At 45.2% G+C, this 19348-nt stretch overlaps 1 protein-coding gene and 2 non-coding genes across 3 annotated transcripts in view; all 3 read right to left on the bottom strand.

Annotated features, from left to right (window-relative positions):
* COP1 (COP1 E3 ubiquitin ligase) overlaps nucleotides 1-19348 on the bottom strand; it is a 917107-nt gene that overhangs the window by 766134 nt on the left and 131625 nt on the right. The window lies entirely within an intron of this gene.
* Nucleotides 10122-10236, bottom strand: LOC147747864 (U5 spliceosomal RNA). Its single transcript, XR_015300426.1, has one exon. It is a non-coding gene; the product is annotated as a U5 spliceosomal RNA (small nuclear RNA).
* LOC147747863 (U5 spliceosomal RNA) lies at nucleotides 11103-11217 on the bottom strand. Its single transcript, XR_015300449.1, has one exon. It is a non-coding gene; the product is annotated as a U5 spliceosomal RNA (small nuclear RNA).

The raw sequence follows: 19348 nt of genomic DNA, 5'->3' as shown, positions 1-19348 counted from the left end.
TGATTCGATGCAAGAGACTGTCAGTAGCGGTTTAATTCATTTTTAGCTAATTTATTCTTGGCACTACATGTCCTTTTACTTTTTTAATGTGCATCTGATATTGCCTTTTAAATGATGTTTTTTGTAGTTTTGTAAATGGCTGTATTGTGTGTACGCTTACAAGATATCTTGCATATCGAATAAAAGCTTATCAATCAATCAGAAATATAGGGGCAGCTAAGAACAGAAGGCAGAACGGGCAGAGAGGCAGGGAGAAACGAGGGGGAACAGAAGGGAAATCCGGGCAGAGACACAGGGCAGCGAGGGGTACATAAGGAAAGACCGGGCAGAGAGAGCACGGGGACAGCGAGGGGAACAGAGGGAAGAAAAAGGGGCACGGACCACTTACAGGCAGCGAGGGAATATAGACAACAGCAGTCACAGACACAACAATGAAAATACAGGCAACACATTATGTGTGCTGTCAAGCTTTCATATTTAGACATATCAAGCTCTTATTCTGTGTAGCCTTTGCAGTTTGTTGTTGGCAAGGGATGGGGCAGTGGGCATCCTAACAGGGGAGGGTCATGTCAGGTGCCACGCGAGGCCTCTCTGAAATATGCCTTAACTGCACTGCTCACCTCTTGGTGGTAAAATGTTGTTCTGTCTGTGACTAAAGATTATGTCTAACAGGGGTTTATGGTAATTGGCATAGCATTGTTCCATGATCTCGCTGAAACAATATGCCTCCTGTGCAGATACCTTCCTGCCATTTCTTGCACTTCCATGATGAACTCCTAATATAAACCTTGAATTTGCTCTGTACACTGGGACTCATCGCTTTGTGCACTATCCTGTTAGAATTTTCACAATATTTGTTGCTCCTTGGGGCATGTCTTTATTAAAACATGCTTCATAATTGTATAATATATTAGACCTTCTTAAACTGTGAATAGGTAAAAATGCTAATAATTCACAATCATTCAACCTGTTACTGTAAGGAAGGGTCCCCACTCCAAGGCTCTAGAATGAGAATGTAGAGGAGCTGCTATGGCTGAGAGCAGGATTCGTGTACCACTAAATAATACACTGCTGTATGCATACATGTCCATGCCAATAGACCCAATTCAGGCTGTCTTCCTCTTTAAATTGCTGCTGCGTCAAAAGGTATTTTTAAAAAGAAATTTAAATTGTACAAATCACTTGGGGGTCCCCAGCTTCCAGTAGTGATTCAGTGGGGGTCCTCAGGCGTCAAAAGTTTGGGAACCACTGTATTAGAGGATAAGTTCTCCTTGTCAGTAGGGATTTTGCTGAAATCTGTGAAGCTCTTAAGAACGTAAAGTTTTATATATAGATAGTTCAGCTTAAAATAAAAATGCTACACCCGATACAATGGAGTGGATAGTGGTTCTTAAACTGAGGGGTCTGTTTATTAAGATTTTACGCAGTGTTTGCATCACAAAAGCGACGCAAAATTAAGCTAAATCTATATGCACCCATTTACTTTTCAGCATAAAATCTGTTTTACACCAGAAAATCTCTTGAAAGGAATGCAAAGTAGCGCTATGCGTGCGTTACTTAGCACCATGGGGTATTGCATGGGTAGTGCATGGGCCTTCCCATCATGGGGTATTGCATCGGTGGTGCATGGGCCTTCCCATGCAACTACCCAAGGTTTCTGACACGAAGTCATATTTGCTTGAAAAAGTAGACCGGGTTTAGCGTCAGAAAATAGCACCCATTTCAGATAGGTGCTATGAAGGAGAAATGCTTTTATCTCTTCTTTTTTTTCTGACTTTGTATGTGTGCTGCACGGCACAGCAGACATACAAAGTGGGAAAAGGTTTAAATTGAGTCTAAGCCTAGTATTTTGGACTGGAAGGACTTTCCAGAACACAACGTATGCTAGACTCAAGGAGACACCCTTGCACTATTATAAAAAAGGTGTCCATGGCACAAGACCACACATTTCCGCACCAGCGTTAGTGAGAGGGGAGGAGTGTGCCATTTTTAGGTAATTATGGCTTTCTCCTGCTCTCTCCTCACGCAGCGCAGCATTTGACAACTGCCGCACTGTACTGCATGACTAACTAGTAAATCTGGCCCGACTATGTTATGGTAAAGCACATCAAAAATTGTATTGATAATGGTATAGATATTGGCTACTATAGCGCTTATTTGCTTGGCAGAGAGAAGGCACCTGTAATTAAAAGTACAGCTTTTTTTCAGATTATAAAAAAACACATTTGACTCTATACCATTGTGATTATCACATGGCTTTTCATGCCCCCGCCTCTTCCAGTAACCCTAATAAAAGAGCCTGGGTTGACAACAGGAGAGTGGGGGGCCCTCTTCTGTTGTCGAGTCTACCTTGAGAGCACACCAGTCAGCACAATGTATTAATGCCAGTGCTGTTTAATAAACATGGAGTGGGCTTTGGATCCACCCAGAGCAGTATCATTTTGTCACTTCATTCTGTTGGCTATTTGTTATATAATTGCACCTTGTATGTAGTGCTACCTGTGGAACGCAAGAGGGATTAGTTTACATTTGAAAAGTACACTCAACAATCGCTCTGTTTGAAATAATTAATTGATTCATGTCCTGTATGCATCCTATGTAGAAAGCATTTCTTTCTAGCTGCTTTTTATCCCTAGCGTTGGCATAGAAAACAGGGGAAGCGTTAATGAAGTATACAGAACTTGTGCATGCAACACATGGGACCAGAATTTGTGAATGCCTCTGTTTGTTTACGTGTGTTGGCATTCTGAAGTAGGGCCTATTGGCTTGGCAAATGCTTGCCTATTTATTACAGTGCTGATATGTAATAAAGAGGAAAGATAAATCAAACATGAAGTGGCGTTACTAGGGGTGCGGGGGGGGGGGGGGTAACACCATCACATGGGGTGACACCCCCATGTGATGATTATTGTCCAATTAGGCTACGACGTTCGAAATGTCACTAATGTGACGTGGCTCCGGGATTCAAACGTGAACTTTATTTGCATACAGATTTCAGCGGTGTGCGCATTAACCCAACCAGTTGGACTGACTCGAACACCATGCGATATTGAGGGAATGCATTGCTAAGCTGAACAGAATGTCCCTGTTTTTATAGCGCTCGTCTTTAAACTGTTTCTAAGCGCTCCCAGTTTTCACTAACTGCGCCACAATAAGATCAACGTTTTCCTTAGATCACACATTTTGGTCTACAGCGGAGCAGGGATTTGAACCTACGTCCCCTTTTTAGGTCGAGCAGACCTAACCCTCAATGCGTGAGCATTGAGGTGTCTGCTTCAGACCTATTGTGGCCCGTATTTAGGAATGAGGACAGCTACCAGACGCGCGCTTTGACGAGGTCAGATTTCACCTCGGGAGCGAGCGTCTGGTAGCTGCGCATGCGCGAATCAAATCCCTTGCTCACACACACACACAGGCAGCCCCCACCCCTCTGCATGCACGCACACACACACACAGGCGCGCGCATGCACACGCAGGCATACGACACACATACAGGCACACTATCCCCTACCTCGCATTGTCTCTCAATCACACAGTCACGCATGCGCACACACATTCCCACACGCACACACGCGCGCACACACTCCCCCTCCCCCTCCCCCACCCCTCCCAGGCATACACACAGGCACGCACGCACTTCACTTCAGCCCTGGGCCCCACTCACCGACTGCGCTCTTCCGGCGGGCTCCTCTCGCGCTCCGCGCCTCACGGCGCGTCTCGTCTCCTCTTCACAATCGGGGCTCCCTCAGGTCCGAGGAGCCCCGCAACAGGCGCCACACTCCTCCTTCTCCCCGGCCCCCTCCTGGGGACCCGGGCTGATTCGGACAGGTAGGGCGCTCCATGCGCCGGCAGCTCGCGGACCTCGGGAGGCGGGACTTCCGGTCGGCCGCGACCGGATTGGCCGGCCGGCCAAGAGCTTCCGGGTCGCCGCGGGACTTGTTTATAATGGAAGGTCGGTTGAAATATCACTCATAATTACACAAAGCAATCTGAAACCTTGTTTTAAAAGGTGTGGAGGTACTTGCCACCGTTTGTGACAGCGCCCGTGTTTTCCATAGGTTGTACGTGTACGGTATAGTTTGTTCATTTTTATGCAGTGTTGCGCTATTCCGATGTTTAAGAGCCGAGTTCAATGTGTTACACAAAGACTTCGAGAAACGTGGTTCAAAATATGAAATCCTTGCCAAGTGCTCGCCAGATTCCACATGCTGAAGGAACCCGCTGGAACCTTTCGAAATTCGGTGCCATTTGTTTGAGAATGAACTGTTATCGGCAAAAAGCGATTGCTTTATTTCCGGATAGAACGTTCAAAGCAATCTTAACTATAATTGAATTACAACAGACCTAGATTTGTGTCTATCTAGATATATATTTAGTTATAACTTATTTATAAGGGCAGGTGTTCTTCTCCGCGTCTCCATATACACCACGCCATGTATTTAAATATCTGTAATTATAACATCGTTTTATAAATAACCAGAAGCAATACTGTAGCTGATAAAGGTTGAAAGGCGTTTGCAACATCTCACGCTGCCATCCAAAGTGAGTCCATAGTGTGAACAGTGCGGCAGCTGGTGCGCCAGAGGCATCCGGGCACCTGTGGACGGGCACGGTGCTGGCTCCTTGACGTGTGCAATAGAGGGCGTCGGTGCTTGGAAGCTGCAGCCAGCATCTGCCGGGGAACGACCTCTTTAAACCAAGGAGGAATTCACCCCTGCCTGTACTCGTCCACCGTAAGCCCCCTGGATCCCAGCCAAGCAGTGCAGCCGAGCTCACCATGTGATTCCCGGCTGATTCATCCCAGCTCAGCTCTTCACACCGGCGCCCTCCTGACTTCCCAGGAATAAAGCCCCGCCATCTCTTTAAACCCCTTTCATCTTGAAATGATTTATGGGAAGGCCGGGCTTGCGGTGCCTGTGCCAGAGGCGGCGCTCATGGAAACAATAATATAAGCGAAAAGCAAAATACGGGGTATTTAAGATTTAAGCGGGGGAGCGCGAGATATGCGCCCTCCCCATCTTGCTTTTACATCTCTACCATCCTCCTGTTGCTTTGGTGTCCCTCTGCCTTTCCCCGTTTTGCTACTGTGTTCCCCTGCCCTCCCCATGTTGCTTCACCCCTTGTTTCTTTTTCCCCGATTGCTTTAAAAAGTATTTAAAAACGCTTTTGCATGTTTTTTTTTTTTTGATTACCGATCTTACTTGGATCAGTATCTCAAAAACAGAGTGTCCATGTAATTTTGTCAACGAACATGCATGATGCTTACACAATGAGGCTGGCAGCCAGGCTACGTTTTTTACATTTGACTTTAGCTATGCTGCACAGCATTGCGGACGCTGTGTAGCGTGCCTACAAACCATTGGGCAGACCTATTGGCTTTGCCAATGCTTGTTAAACATGGAAGTGACACCCGATGTGGAAGGCCGAGAGGCAGAGGACTATTGGCATTGTAAATGACAAAGCTATTAATTTCGCTATTTTCAAAACCAACACATAAATAAAATATTTGTCATTTACAATACCAATAGCTCAAACTTTCCTAATGTGTGACCTATTGCATTGCAAATGCTTGTTCTTTAATGGCATCATGCACTTAGACGTCACCATTCTTGTAGAAGTGGAAGAAACACACCTCCATTTACAGACTCCGCTTGTTTCTAACCTCGTTTTGCTTTTGTGCGTAGAAGTTGCTCCGAGTTTGTGAACGGCGATTGATTTTAAACTGGCGCTTTTAAGAATCCTCGGATCACACAACGCCGGCCTGGGGAAGCTGGGATTGGAAGTTATCTATGTCGACATTTTAACAAATAGGATTAGGTTAAGAACGTGCAGCTGTTACTCCCCAGAGCAGGAAGTGTTTGTGTACAGTTGGCATTAAATATCGTGTTACAAGCCGAGCGAGGTTCACTGCCTTGCGGAGACGGCGGGTTCTGTGCCTTGACCCAGGCAGCTTCTGTCTTTCTTTCTAAACGTACTGTAGACATACTTAGAAGTGCTGGTACCTTCCACTGAGAGCGCCATAGAGCTGCTGTGAAGTGCTGCGACTGTCCTAACAAAAGTGCTGCAGAGAAGTGCTGACACTATCCCAAAAAAGGTGTAGTAGAGATGCAGAGTAGTGTCCATTGAAAGCTCCATAGAGCTGCTGAGAAGTGCTGGTCATGCCCCAATAAAAGTGCAGTAGAGCAGAACAGTGCATTATTCCCCATTAATATTTCTGTTCAGTTGATGAGAAGTGCCGGGATGTTCTTGTATAAAGTGGTAAAGACTGATAAGAAGAGCTGGCCATACATCTCCTCGAGGAGGTCCATCATGGATTCATGGGGTAAGTCGTGAGGGGGTGACACCATGAGTTATCCGCACTGGGTGACATCAACCCTAGTGACGCCACTGAAAGGTATTGCTGAATTGTAGTGCCTTTTGGGAATACAGAGTGGGAAACCAATGACTTAAATTCAGCCTGAATCTAGTTCTGATGAGCCAGTGTTAATTTGCAAGCTATATTTTGATTGCAGCTGGAGTGCACCAAACAGGAGGTGTATTTATATAGAACACAATGGTTTGTGGGAATTCAAGTTTAGTTGAAATTACAGAAACCAGGATGTAATGTGGAAGGATCACTTAGAAGGGGATTTTTTTACAAAAAAATGTACATAGCACAAGCTTGGCCCAAGGGCATCAGAGTTCATTACATGAGCACCAGAATATATCACACCAGTGGAGAAGTGTGGCTCACTGGTTAGAGCAGGCAGACCCTGAAGCAGAGGTCAGACCTGGGACAAGGGTTCAATTCCCGACGCGGCGGGGTCTTGAGCTCAAATGTCCACGGACTCGATAATTCTCGCTTCGGTGCCTGACCTAATCATGGGTTCACACTCTGCAACTCTGGGCCTAAGCTTGCTTAATCTCCACAACGGCCCCCCGCAACGGGATGCCTGGCTTTCACCTTGGGGATGCCCTGTAGGGGCTATCTCACAGGGAAAAAGCCAGGACGGGTTCCCAAGGCAAGCGCTTAGAGATAAGCGCTATATAAATCCAATATACAATACAATACAATACCAGATCACATTCATTTTTAGGTCTCATCTGAGATAATGCAAGCGCTGTCGCTTGCGGGATATTTGGTTTAAATTCAAGGGGCTTAGAGCCTGCCCGTTAATTACCATTTGTTGACTTAATTGTCACTCTAATTTTCTTGCTTCTCATTGGACAGCGAATGCCACTTTCACTTTCTCTTCATGTTTGTCGCCTCAGTGGAGCATGAACCAAGTGCTTCTTATGGTCGGAGGTCAGTGTCCGTTCACTGGTCGGGCGCTTCCAGAGGTACATCTTTATTTAAGTTGTAGCACTTGATAAGAGTTAATTTGCTTGATGGCTGTCTCCCTCCTCCCACATCCCACTCCGCATCGTTACTTGCCCGTCCCCCTCCTGCGCTGTTGCCCTGTTGCGCTTGCTTGCCCTGTCCCCCACCTGCGTTGCTACTTGACCTGCTTCCCTTCCACCTTTGTTGCGTGCATGGTGCCCCTGCCCCCCTCCCACATTGTTGCCACATCGTTATTGCTTACCCCGTCTCCATCCCCCACTGCGTTGCTACATGAGCCATTCCCTCTGCCCCTCCCCCATTGTTGCTTGCCTTGTCCCCCTGCCACCCTCCATCATCATTGTTTGACCCATACCCGGACATCCTTTCCACATTGTTGCTTGTCCTGTACCCACCCTCCCCCCTATTGTTGCTTGCCTAGTCTTTCTCACCCTCACCCCTTGTTGCTTGCCCCTTTCCCCGCCTCCTCCTGCCAGGAAAAAAATCAACCAGACACGGACAGGGCTAGCCATATCATAGCGCTTTTTCCTCTAACCATTGATAAAGTCAATAGGTCTCGCCTATGGAAGGTGTATTGACTTTGTCAGTGTTTTTTTGCCATGTTGTACAGATGAGAGGCGGCTGTGCAGCATGGTTTTAAAATCAAATAGAAAAGCACTGTAAAGCAGCAAGCATTGACCGTGTCATCGCACTTTTATGTTTTACATTCATCCATGCTGCACAGCTGCCGCCTACTGTACCTGGTAAGTGTAGAGAGGGGTCCCCACAAGGAGAAAGTGTCATGTGTAACACACACTAACATTGACTAGCACAACCATTAATCAGGAGATATAAATCAAGTTAATGACGAGTATTGTCCTTTATTTTACAATACCGAATTATAGTCAATATAATAAGGTTCATGTCTAATTAAGAGCCCCAAAGGGGGGGGGAAGGAAAGGAAAGGGAAGGGAAGTGCTCAGGGCAGTGTCAAGTCAAAAAGAGATACACACACTCAAAAAAGTTCACACATTGTAACAGTTTGCAATTCAAAATCAAAACAAATCTAATACAACAACCCAAATTTTGGGCATGCACTTGAAAGCTATTATAATGTGGACATTCAACGGACACATACACAATTGCAATTGATCAGGGGCATGTGCCGGAGGTCTAAGAAGAAAAGGCCGTCGACGTTTCGACCCCTAGCCGTAGGCTATGTTAAATCCTTATACGGGGTCTTCATCAGGACGTGTGCAGGAGAAGGGAAGGGGGATGGCAGGGGCAATTCTTTCTGTGAAAATTTAAAAACAAGAATCAGAGTAATGTATATAAAGTCGGCATCTTACTCTACATCATCACCAATATAATCAAGGAGTACAATATACCATGGGGTCTGGGCCAAGAACCGGCCTCCGAACATGGAATATGAGTGAGACCAGCCTGTTGTCAGGGTCAAACTCATTGGTATTCAATAAAACAGAGGGAAAATTAACCAATATAGAGCGGACTGTTCTGTCCTGCAAGGAAAATCAATGAGGTCAGGCTACATTTACAGCTAGACACATATCACTAAAACTTAATACACAGGTGAAGGGCGCTGTATGGTTTGGAACAAAAAGCGCCTTGAAGAAAAATAACGTGACAGATCACTCTAGGGATGAGGAGAGACCTCAAAAATAATTACAACTGATAAGCGCCAAGAATAATTGGCATACCTCTAAGTTGATTAGAGATCTTCAGCTGCAAATATATCAGACCCTCGGGTCACGTGCTGGACCTGTAGTTAAAAGGGTGCCACAGTACCCGAATCCTAAGTGAAGGAAAACGGTGGTTTAGAGGAAAGGGGACTTGCTAAACAAGGCTGAGTAACACATACATTCAAGAGAGAAAGGGTCAAAGCCACTTACACATATTCGGAGGTTCTTCACTGACAAAGATCTACACGTGAAATAGCCATTTCCGTGTATGGTGGGTAGCGGCGATTAAATCAAGCACTCAGTTCTAGCACTGGAGTTTACAAAGTCGTCAGTGTGATAAAATCCTAGATAGAAAAAACTACTCCGTTAGGGACGTGTGATTTCACTGATACGAATGCAGAGGCTCATTTAACACATACATACACGTTACACATGACACTTTCTCCTTGTGGGGACCCCTCTCTACACTTAACACTTAAACGCCCAGGTCCCCGCGACTGCATGGGTAAAACCCCTCTTTTGTAACGCGCTACTGTACCTGGCTAAGGAAAAGCATAGACAAAGATATTAGATCTCGCATAGGTACGACTTACTGCCTTTGCTAATGCTTGCTTTTTCAAGGCACGGGTTACGTCATTTCTCCAGGATCATCGCAGGTTAAGTCTGCGGGATTTAACCTGATACACCAAATTTAAAGCAGGAGGCTAGGCAATGGCATTCTTTAAATATGTATATTGTAATGCACTTTTACAATTTGAGTCAAAGAGGGGTTTTCAATAATATTTCAATATTCAATGAGACAGGAGAAGCGAGAGACGATCCAGAAATAAACCCCAGATTGGAAACAGTTATGTGTTTTATTTCCCAATTGATCCTTCCTTATCTGGTGTTCTATAGCGTTGCTTGCCGTATATCACATCAGTGAAGTCTTTCAGATAGGGCGATGTTTGAGTGGCATGAGTACTTATTATATATCATGTGACAAATTATAATTTAAGCGCGTCGCAGTAAAAATCATTCATCCGAACTACGATAAAGTAATACTAAACTAAAGCTTAAACTAATCCGCAAAGACTATATGGTCAGCTTGATGATTCATGTACTTTTCTTAACCACATAAGGGTAACCCTGCAGAAGCAGGGCTTTCAAAAATTGAGTGAAACTCTTTAATGTTCCTCTCCACGGAAATCTTTAGTAAAAGGCGAAAGATTTATTCGGTTTGAAGAGAAACCAGAGTATACACTAAATTTTCGCTGACTGTGGACCCAAGAAACAACTTTCCACGCAATATCAGGGTGATTTACTTCACAACGGGCATCATTGATAACCATTCGAAATTCAACTACCCGTAAAAAGCCTTGTAATGCGGTACTTTGGCAAAATACTTGTTGTTTCAAACTAAACAACAGCAGGAAGCACAAGTGACTCGGCATTATGGGTATGTAAATTTCGTCCCCGGTCACGTGACAGGAAAGGCTGTGACACTCGAGTCTCGCAGCTCAAGCCTTAGTTTCGGCTCCTTTCACTCTTCTCATTCTGAGCAGTGGCTCCCAAGAGGAGGACTTTTACATGTCACCATCAACAAGGCATGCTGGCTGGCTCATTGATCTTCTTTCCGAGACAGTGAACGAGCCAGTGTGTTTTCAACTTGCAGCATATAAGGCTGCATCAGCAGCTGTAAGAAAACAAGCACTGGCAGAGAGGCAAAATGCTGACTATCGGCTTTGCCAATGCTTTTCGGCAATGTTAGGTAGCATTGGAAAGATGCTGTGCAGCAGGACCAAAAGGAAGGAAAAAAAAAAGAGCGATGACGTGGGCATTTCTGTAGGTCCGCGTATGCATGCGCAAATGAATAATGAGGCGGGGATCATTTTTTTGTATTAATTGTTGCAAAATGGTTAATATAAAAAATAAAGTAGGGAGGGCCGGCATGTAATTCGCTTCCTTTTTATCCCCAACGCACCAAAAATAAATAAATAAAATATATCAAAGAGCCCCTATCGCAGTAAAACACGTTTCACCGTACTACTAATAAGTGACAGTAATTACAATACATGTAACGATAAAGTGCTACCTGGCTTTTCTTTCTTTTACTAAGTAAGAATAACCCTGCAGCAGCAGAGCTTACAAAAATTGAGTGAAACTCTTTAATGTTCCTCTCCACGGAAATCGTTAGTAAAAGGCGAAAGATTTATTCGGTTTGAAGAGAAACCAGAGTATGACTATAACGGTCTCTGACTGTGGAGCCACGAAACAACTTTCCACAGAATATTAGGGTGATTTACTTACAGAAGTTCATCATTGACAACCCTTAAAAATACAACAATCTCGTGATAAGCCTTGCAATCCGGAAAGCTGCCAAGATACTGGTCGACACAAACGAACCAACAGCAGGACGCACAAGTGACACGGCATTATGGGTATGCAAATTTCGTCCCCGGTCACGTGACAGGAAAGGCTGTGACACTCGAGTCTCGCAGCTCAAGCCTTGGCGTCGGCTCCTTTCACTCTTCTCATTCTGAATGGTGCAGCGTTCGGAGCCTCGCGCAGGCTCGTGGGAGGCTCGGTGGCTCCCAAGAGGAGGACTTTTACTGCCACCATCAAAGCATGCTGGCTGGCTCATTTTTTGTTTTGCAGATTTATATAGCGCGAACTCGAACCGGAAGATTTGAGGCGCTTTACTTGTGCACTAGTTACGTTACACATGGTAAACGGTAGGTGGCAACAGAATAGAGACAATTATCTACGTCATTGTGTAACAACCGCACGCCAATGATCTCAGGAGGCTGTCTAATTACACCAGCCATCCCTCTTAGGTGTTTCCATGTACCACGCACAAAGAGACGAGCTGGCTATATTAACAAAACAGATAAAGCGACCTCTGCTGTGCTGTATAGGGACACTGGAAGTCCAGGTGGATTTACATGACCATAAACAGAAGAGGCCAAACAAAGGCAGAGCTCTTTCTATTAAGTCATGGACCTCAAAAGTGACTTGCAGTATCCTAAGGCAGAGGGTATTTTGCTGCTTACAAAACATAATCACACTACTACCCCTCCCATAACCTGTTTAGTTCCTAGAAGTCGTCCTTGCTCTTTCATATGAAATGGACAGCATGGCTGGCGACACAAATAAAAGTAAATGAAACACAAAAGCGCAGTTGGTAACTTGTTGCAAAAAATATTTGAATACGTTTAAGTTAGATTTTTAGAAAATGCTTTTGCTCAGCATGTGTAGTAGGAACATGAAGTTGGATAGCATCTTAACTGTAATTATCCATAGCAAGCAAAGAATGACTATCTTGCCATAAATACCTTCTTTCTGCTGATCACTGTTCGTCTTAGAAAATAAAGATCGCAAGGAGGAAAATCCAACACTAATTTTGGTTAAACCGCAGCTCTGTAACCAGCCATTCGCCTTGGCTGCTGCTGGCTTAAGCAGAATGAACTGTGACATCACAAAGCAACTGTGATCACTTATTACATCTGGGCAGCTACGTCATTTCTTTATGACAGGTCACTGGAGACTCAACTCGACTGTAATAAGACACAGTTTGAAGGCTTTCATGTATTACGTACTGTCTAATCTCCAAACGCTAGTCAGGACATAAGGTTGGGCTTTCTAACGCTTTTGACATGTGACAAAAAACTGCTAATACGTCCAGGGTCTTTAAGTGATTTGCACATTTATAGATGAGGGCAACAATACCCACTGCTTTCTGTGAATCGAAACGATATTCCAACGCACACACATCATCCGCCGAAGGCAGCAACTTTTCTCAGAAAAACACAACACATTAAGTCGGAGTTACACTAGCCTAGGGAGCTGCAGATAACGTAAAGCGACCCTGCATGGCACCCAACCCGTTTAATGTGTTCCTTCGCACTCTGGTTGATATCATCACAGAATTCTGCATGATGCTCTACGTTTTAAGTAGCGATGCTCTAACGCAGTTCGATCATGGGTACGGATCTGCGAACCAGAACAAGACTTCTGATTCAAGGATCTAAGAAGGATAACACGTGAGATTCAAACCAACTGTAGAACCCGGGGCCACCCTCCTCAGACCCATGCGAAGAAGATCACTCAGCAGGAAAAGATAGCGATCACCCACTCCCCCAAAAGATTACACACATAGAAAAATTGACACCAGAAGACAACACCATGGAGATACCACCACAACAACAACAGGAAGGCTGCAATGAAGATTGAGATGAATGGAACTTCTGGCAGGTGAGTGCGGGGACACAGACTTCTCAGACTAGACCTACATCACAGTTGTCATGTTAACCAGTTGAGGAAAGTGCGTAGGTGGTGGGACAGAGTGGGGTGGATGGGTTTGCTTTGGGATTAGAAACGTTGGGCTTATCAAAGAAAGTTATTTAGATCACCAGGAAGGGGAAAGAGAGACATTAAAAACAAACGCAACAAGATGGGTCAATGGATCCGACACAAGACAGAGCTGAATCCCCACATTGACATTAGCCATAATAGCCAGGTGAGGGGAAATACTCAGTACTGACATGGAATGTCAACGGTCTAGGGAGCAAAATGAAGAGAGGGCTGATGGCCAGATATTTCCGAAGGCTTAAACCTGATATCATCGTACTGCAAGAATCGACATGTTAGAGGCACACAATGTGCCTTTTTAGGAAGGGGCATTTACAACACTCTTGGATTCACATCTGGAGCTAGAGAGGTCACAATATTAGTAAAGGAAACAATTCCATTCCACATTGATAAAACCTGGATAGACCCCAACAGGACTTATGTCGTAGTACAGAGACTCTGGGGTTGGAGACATTTAACCCTGATTAGAGTTTAAGCACCCCCAAGACTGCAAAAACAAACTCTCGGCAAAGTGGCAAGGATACTCCTAGAGTCTGAACCCTCAACACACATAATGGGGGGGAGGGGACTTTAATAATGTAGTAAACCTTCTGACAGACCGTACAACCACCGGACCATATGGGAAGACACCACTTGTCGACTTTATGCACACCATAGAACTCTCTGATCTCTGGTGTAGACAACACCCATTGCAAAGTACACACTCCTTTACTCAGGAGCACATAAAGTATTCTCGAGACTGGATTACCTCTTTGCACCGGTAGTAGAGATAAAAAGGGTAGACAGGGCAGAATACCTACCTAGAGGACTATCGGACCACTCGCCTCTCTGGTTGATGGTGGGAGGGGAATCGCTGGGACAGCGCCAGGGATGGAGGCTCCAGGCCTGGGACCTACGGGACATTCAGTAGCAAAAGAGATCCGAACTGACTCAGAGATGTACTTCCGTGAATACGAACGCTCTTTTCCTTTCGGTGGTCACCTTATGGGAAGCATACAAGACGGTACATCAAGACAGGGCACAAAAAAATCATAACACACAAGAAAAGGAAAGAGACAAGGGAGATCAGGGTCTGGAACTAAAATTATTAGATCTTGAAGGTCAAATAGGCAAGACAGCTGATCCGCTGATACAACATCAAATAGCAATCACTTGCAAAGAATACTGAACATTGGCTAGCCAGGAGGCAAAAGCCCAGATCCTGACCACACATCACTGTCTCTATGAGACTAGAGACAGGGCAGAGAGGTCATTAGCATGGCTGGGTAAGAAAGAAAGGGAAACAAGATTAATAGTAGAGATATAGGAAAGAGGAGAGACATGCATGACAGCTAAACATATTGCGTAGGTATTTGCACGATATTATGTAAACTTCTAAAAAGCTAGGAAGTTAGTAGAAGACCCTCAAATTGGCAGTTACCTTAACACCATTGACACCCCCACTCTCCCTGACTAAAATAGGTAGGCCTTAGACTCAGATCTCACCCTAACAGAGGTTATGGATGCTATAGGCAAACAAAAGTCTGGGATAACTCCCGGGCCCAATGGGTTGCCAATGGATATGGTCTCACCTTCATGGCCTGGGTGGAGTTGGTATATATTAACCCTACAGGCTAGGGTTCGAGTGAACGGAGCACTGTCTTCAGACTTACCGGTGGAGAGGGGAACCAGACAGGGATGCCCGCTGTTCCCCCTGCTGTTCTCTTTAGTATTGGAACGATTGGCGTGCATGATTCGAACACATCTGGACATCAGAGGCTTCAGAGACACTGGGGGGCAATTGAGAGATGAACAGATCTACCTTTATGCTGATGGCATTCTCCTTTAAGTCACAGACCCAATCACAACACTCCCCTTATACAGCAAATATTCAAAGAGTATGTTGAACATACAGGATATTAAAATAAATTGGTATAAATCCAGTATTTACTTAGTGGGGGGGAACCTTGGAGACACAAGACCTTCTGGGTCAACTACGAGTCTCTGTAGAGGGATTCAGATACCTATGCTCGTATATGACTGTTAGATCTGGGGGTCTCTAGTTGGCAATGGTATTCGCCTTTGTCGAAATAGGGATCCTTACTTCTGAGTCAAGATAAGGGGATTACACTCCTAGATAACCCCTGCTCACTCCCTTGGTAGCTTGGCACGAGCAGACAGGCTTATCTCAGAGGCAGTGTGTTAAGCATTTGTGAATATACACAGTAATACAGTGATAACACTACAGATGGACACAACACAGGTTTTATAAAAAATAAGTATTCTTTATATAGACTTAATACAAGACCACAAATGACAAACATCCACAATACTATGATTAAGATTACTTAAAAGATTATTAAAGTTGCTTAGTTCAAGTTGCTGTTAAATGCGACAAAGTTCTCAACAAAGTACCTGGAAGCGTAATGCAAAGTACACAAAAGGCTCGCAAAACGGGAGATGTGTCAGTTTCGTGATCCGGGGGAACGGTTGCGTCCTGCCTCAATGCTTGCGCAGAGTAGGGGACTCGTCGTGACCCTTACCGGTGCAGAGGTGATGCGTAGATACTCGGACTCCGGGCCCGTTGCGGTGCGCAAGATGGCACCTTGAAGGAATGCGACGATCCGGTTGCGATGCGAGATGATGGCGTCCTTGATGCGGCGATGCGATGAAGCCCTGGCAGCCTTGCGACAACTCTGTACTTTGGAGCCACAACAGGCCCTGCGTCACGCTTCTCCGGTGATGCAATGGCGACTCTCACGATGGCGTCACGCTTCTCCCGTGGTGCGACAGCAGGCAGCTTCGATGAAAACACGCTTCCAGGGAGATGCGGCGAAGGCTCGCTTCTCTGGCGATGCGAAGATTTCAGCTGCGGAGGCGACACACTTCTTATCGATGCGTCGTGCTTCCAGCTCCCAGCGGCACGCAAGTGTCTGGAGTCAGAATTCCCAGCAAGGAAATTCAGGGGGAGCTGGAGGTGAAGTCTTTTGTCCCCGAGACTTCAGCAGGAGGCAAGCACAGTTCAAGCCCTTGGAGAACATTCTGTAGATGAAAGTCCTTACAAAGTTGCTTTTCCTTTCCCTTGGCAATGAAGCAACCACTGCAGGCCAACCGAGCAAACAGCACACTGGCAGAGGGTCAGTCAAACTCCTGCAGCTTCCTTGGTTCTTCTCCTTGGCAGAAAGGTTTCTTGTTCCAGAAGTGATATAATTTCTTGGGATCAGTGTCCCAATATTTATACCCCAAAATCCTTTGTTCTCTGAAGGCAGAGAGGCCTCTGCCTAGTCCAAACCAGTTCCTGAGCACTTTATTTACGTGACTCTCTTCTTCCTTTCACTGTGCAGGGTAGAGACATCAGCCGACCCACAGGAGGTGGAGCAAGCACAGGAGAGGGAAGATACAGCTCTGGAGCACTCTGTAGACAAGATTCCTTCTCTCCTTTCACAGTGCAGGGCAGAGACATCAGACAAGCCACAGGGGGTGGAGCCAGCATTGTAGAGGGAAGGTCCAGCCCTATTGAGGTCCCAGGTGCAACTCCTCCCTCCCATCTAGATGCAGATCTCTCTATTCACCACCGCGCTGCCCCAGCCTGTCTCCTGGAATCACCCAGGCCTGTCACTCACAAACCCAGACAAGGAATACACAACCCAGCAGAGGCAGGCCTGGATAGTTAGGCAAGAAAAGACCTACTTTCTAAAAGTGGTATTTTCAAACACAGAATATTAAAACCAACTTTACTAAAAGATGTATTTTATTATTCTGGGTTCAGGAATACTAAACTCGAATTTCTACCATGTTCCCCGAGTCAGTTAGGATTATAAGAACGTAATAATCTAACTGCCCATTCTGGCCTATGGAGAACAAGTAGCCTTCAACAGTGAAAAATGAAAATGGCTGTAATTCACTATTAGCACATGCTACACACATCAGAGCATGTCCTACCTTATACTTACAATGCACCCTGCCCTTGGGCCTACCATAGGGGTGTCTAATATGAAGCAAAGGGAAGATTTAGGGACTGGCAAGTGGGTGCACTTGGCCAAGTCGACATGGCAGTGTTAGACTGCACATAGGCCTTGCAATGGCAGGCCTGAGACACACTTTACAAGATGCTTCTGTGAGTGGCACAACCAGTGCTGCAAGCCCACCAGCAGCATTTGATTTACAAGCCCTGGGCACACATGGTGCACTATACTAGGGGCTGACAGATAAATCAAATAGCGCAATCACGGAATCCAATTAGTACATCAATTTAACATAGGGAGCACTTGCACTGTGGCACTGATTAGCAGTGGCACAGTGCCCAAAGCATAAATCCAGAAAAAACATATCAAAACAGAGGAGGCAATCCATCAAAAATGGAAGGGAGACTCACGCCAATGATGTCAGGTCTAACAATGACCATTAATAACACAACCAGTCTTAACCACATCAGACGGATACTCACAGAATTCCGTGAAGACGTCGAAAGGTGGAGGATACTTCCCCTAATGCTGCCAGATAGAGCAGCCACTTATAAAATGATTCGCTCACAAAATTTCTATATATTATGCAGAACACATTCAGTAAAATACCGGGCTCAATCTTTAAAGCAATAGTCAATGATCTGCTATGAGATGGGGGACATCCGAGAGTGGCACGTCAGACACTACAGCACAATCGACACAATGGAAGGATCGATCTCCGCATTCTTATTATAGGGCGGCACATTAGTCATGATCAATGAATGGGGACATATGCCAGGAGACCATCTTACCTATGCCCTAGAAAGAATTCAATTTCAGACACACATATACCTTCACTACATTTACAGGGGTAAGGGCCTGCAACAACTATTACCTACATTCCAGAGAACAATTGAGGCATGGAAAGGCGTGGAACAAATGAAATGGGACAAAAGAAACACGTAAGAAATCCCACTATGGGAGGGAATGAGACTACCAGAAATCAGCAAACTTCAGGGCTTCCGGCAATGGCACACAATTGGGATTTCTAAAATGGGAGACCTCCTAGAGAAAATTTCCTATATCTAATTTAGTTCGCTTCAGCAAGAATACCATCTAAGTAACACCCAGAGATATAAATACCTCCAGTTAAAACATGCATGAAAGGCCGAAAAGCTAGATATTTCCGGTATTCTTGAATTCGCGCCACTAGAGGGAAGGCTTTTACAAGAGGAAATACCAGAAAAGGCTGTCTCGTGGATATATAAAAACCCTGATTAAAAACATCCCAGATAGTTTGACAACACTTAGATCCAAATGGGAAATTACAACTGGAGTTTTAGAAGACATTGACTGGGAGGCAGCGCTAAAGGTAGCCATTAAGCTATGACTACGCCGGATTCAATGTAAGATCCTGCATAGGGCATATTTCGATAGGGCATGCTTACATGTAATGGGAAGAGCAGAAACAGATTTGTCTACAGTGTAAGACGGAAAGAGGCACCTATATACATACACTCTGGACTGCCACCTCTTTAAAAAATACTGGTTACAGATAATAACAGAGCTGAACAATGTTGTAGAGACACAATTACCCATGGACCCACATACATTCTACAGGGAACTCCCTCAGATATAGGCCTCCCCCGTCCCAAACTCATATTATGCAACTTGGACCTAGTAGTTGCTAAAAGAGACATAGCAAAGAAATGGGGTGTTCCGGGCCTTCTTACGGTCGGCGAGTAGAGGGCGAGCATGGAGCTGTATATGGCTGCCAAACAGGTAACCTAAAATGCCAGAGGATGCCCCAAGAAATTCACTAAAATTTGGTAAGCTTTAATGAGACACTATGGGTTGGAAATGGGAGAGGTGACAGATGAGTCATACCCATGAACCACTAGATAAGAGAGCAAATGGGGCCAGGGAAACTCCCTCCCTTCGATCGGTAACTAGGAATTTCAGATACTAGGGAACTGTATGATGACAATCAAGTGGGCTCTAATCTGTATGTCTATCACCACTGTTTGACCAGCAGGCTTGCGAATATACAATGTGCATCTCCTGTGGTATTGTATATC

The sequence above is a fragment of the Lissotriton vulgaris genome, chromosome 1_1 (assembly GCF_964263255.1).
Source record: "Lissotriton vulgaris chromosome 1_1, aLisVul1.2, whole genome shotgun sequence".
Lineage (NCBI taxonomy): Eukaryota > Metazoa > Chordata > Amphibia > Caudata > Salamandridae > Lissotriton > Lissotriton vulgaris.
This window is presented reverse-complemented; position numbering and strand designations above follow the sequence as displayed.